Here is a 3058-nt window from a genome sequence, read left to right on the forward strand (position 1 = left end):
TTAAAAGAGCAGAGGTATCAGTTTTGCTGATCTCCAATGATGGGCTGAAAAGTAAAATGTCATCACATACTGTATGTGCTTAGACTTAGGTAGAGACAGTGAGAGCAGGTCAGAAGCTAAAGTCTGGCCTAACAGGTGTGGGCTGTCCCAGAATCCCTGGGGAAGGATAGTCCAGGTGAGCTGTGTGGAGAAGTGAGTGTCAGGATCAGCCCAGGTGAAGGTAAAGATGTTTTGAGATTGAGGAATGAGAGAGATAGAGAAAAAAGCATCCTTGAGCTCTCCGCACTTGGCTTAGGTTCCAGCAACATGGCTAAATGCATCAAGAAGGTCAGGATCATCGGGAAATACAGAACCCGCTATGGTACCTCCCTCCGGAAAATGGTGAAGAAAATTGAAATCAACCAGCACGCCAAGTACACGTGCTCCTTCTGTGGCAAGACCAAGATGAAGAGACGAGCCATCGGCATCTGGCACTGTGGTTTCTGCAAGAAAACCATGGCGGGCGGGGCCTGGACCTACAGCACAACTTCTGCTGTCACAGTGAAGTCTGCCATCAGAAGACTGAAGGAACTGAAAGATCAGTAGAAGTGTTACCGTTTGAGACCCAAGCCTACTCAATAATGCACAGCCAACTAAATAAATGGGTTAATTTACATAACAAAAAAGCATCCTTGAGGTTTAGAACTGAGAAGTGGGAGGTTTCTGGAGGAATATTGGATAAAAGTGTGTGAGGCACTACAGGATGAAGAGGAACCATTGTGGAGTTAATGAGCTGGAGGTCTTGAACCAGACGATAGGTTTCATTAGGTTTTGTAACAGCAAGTATAGGAGTGTTAAAGGGGGAAGAGGTGGGGTGAAGTAGTGTTTTTCTTAAAAGATCAGAGATAATAAGCTTAAGTCTCTTAGGGCTCTGGAGAGAGAGGGGGGTACTGAGCTTGGGTAATGTACTTAGTGGGATCTTGTAATTGGATTACAATGAGGGAATGGTGTTTAGCAACGGAGGGGTTTTGGTGTCCCAGACTTGAGGCCCTACCTGGGAGGCTGGTAGAGGAAAAGACACATTAGGGTTGGGAGATTGGGAGGTCAGGAAAAGGAGGAGTAGAGCTACTGGCAAGTCTGGGGTAAGGTAAATGGGAGGAGCAAAGAAAATGGAAGCTCCTATATTTGCTAAAAACTCACTTCCCATGAGAGGTACTGAGCAGGTTGGCATGACTAAAAATGAATGAGTGAGATAAATACCCCTAAACACACAGTTAAGTGATGAGGTCTGCTGAGGTAGATAAGGCTGTTCTCCTATCCTGACAATAGGGAAACTAGAAGAAGTAAGGCCCCATAAATACCACATTACCGAGTATGTGGCTCCGGTGTCCAAGAGAAAGGAAATGGACTGTCCTGATAACCATGTTGTCTACCTGCGGCTCCTCATTATGGATGATGGTTGTGGTCTGATCAAAGGAGCCCAGGCAGCCTCACTCATCTATGACCAGACCTAGAAGGTCGACTTGGGAATTTTCTGGGTCCAATGTCTCCATGCCACTACATGCACGAGGACAACTTACTGCCTAATGACCTTCCCCATGACACCTTGGACAAGGTCTCGTGGGACTAAGATGAGGATTAGGGCATGTTCAGGCCCAGTGACCAGCTTTACCACATTTGAAACATGGACCTGGTAGTTCTTGAGCCCCAGGGCAGGGGGCAAGGGAGCAGCACGGACAGCATGGATCAGGCGTTCTGTCACCTCGGCCGGTTGGGAGGCCATGGTTAACGTGACAGTGATTGCAGGCTTTGTCATTTCTCACGTGGTACACCTTAAAATTCAACTCTAAGACTTCTGTCTGCGGGGTCAAGGGGCCTTTCTCCAAACATCTAAGCTTAGCCCTAATGTCAGAGTAGCACTAATTAAAAAAGTGGGTCATGAGTAACTGTCTGCCTCCCGTAGTTTCTGGATCTAAGTTAGTATACTGTAACAGAGCTTTCGTGAAACGTTCCAAAAATGGGGAAGGATTTTCTTTTGTATCTTGAATGATCTCTGAGAGCTTAGTATAGTTTACTGACTTGAGGGCAGCCTTTGGGAGATGTACCAGGAGGCAAGTCAAAAACCAGCCCCTAGCTAAGATCCCACCCAGAGTTATAATCCCAGTGCTCTAGCTCTGGGACCGCTTCTGCTCCAGGAGGGTGGGAGGCAAGAGTTTGGTGTATCTCGTCTGCATGTAGTCTGGCCTGTTCCCAAACATGCCTGCACTCTTCAGGAAGTAGGTTATTAGGTAGGATCATATAGATGTTGAAAGACTCCCGTGGGGCGTCTTCCCTCGGGAGAGGCCCCTGCGCCCCAAAGATCAGTCGAAAACACACAGCCGGATGCAAGCAGCAAGAGGTTTATTGAGGACACACGGATACCCGGGGCGACCAAGTCTCTCGGGGACTTGCGCGCCTAGGTTGGGGGTGAGGGGTTCTTATAGGAGAGCAAAAGCGCGGGTACAGAAGCAAAAGAAGCGTGGTTACGGGGATTCATTCCATTGGTCAATTTAAATAAGGCTAAGCTGAGTGGCACATTCTTGACCTTTCATCTAAATACCAAGGGGGGGTTGTCCAGGGGCTTCCTGTCCTGGCTGGAGACCCACCTGAATACCAAGGAGGGGTTTGTGCTACCTGTCTTTCTTATCTCTTCCTGCCTTCCTAGCTGGAGGCCCGATGGCAGACTGTAAACATCCTGACTCACATCCTGTGGCAGGACAAAAGGCTCCCTTCCCCTCTTTTACAGCAAGGGGCCTGAATTGTTTATTTCTAAGGCCCTGCATTCCAGCATCAAGAGTGGTATATATATTTTTTTTCCTTTACAATGTCATGAAAGGTGAGATTATAAGATTGGGTAAGATATTGGAATTGTTTTATGAGAATAAAAAAGGAACAGGTACCCTAATCAATCCATCTACACAGGCCACCTCTAACAACAGGAGGACTGTAGCGGGCTTGGCTTGGTTAGGTTTAGGTTCCATAGCAGCACATGATCATGTGAGAGAAGGGGTAAAGGTGGGCGCCAGAGCAGGGTGGCTGC

At 47.7% G+C, this 3058-nt stretch overlaps 1 pseudogene; it reads left to right on the forward strand.

The window, feature by feature from the left end:
* The first annotated feature begins 297 nt into the window (after window positions 1-297).
* LOC146896096 (large ribosomal subunit protein eL43 pseudogene) lies at window positions 298-659 on the forward strand (annotated as a pseudogene).
* Window positions 660-3058: the final 2399 nt, after the last annotated feature.

Source organism: Myodes glareolus, chromosome 1 (genome assembly GCF_982192425.1).
Source record: "Myodes glareolus chromosome 1, mMyoGla1.1, whole genome shotgun sequence".
Taxonomy (NCBI): Eukaryota; Metazoa; Chordata; class Mammalia; order Rodentia; family Cricetidae; genus Myodes; species Myodes glareolus.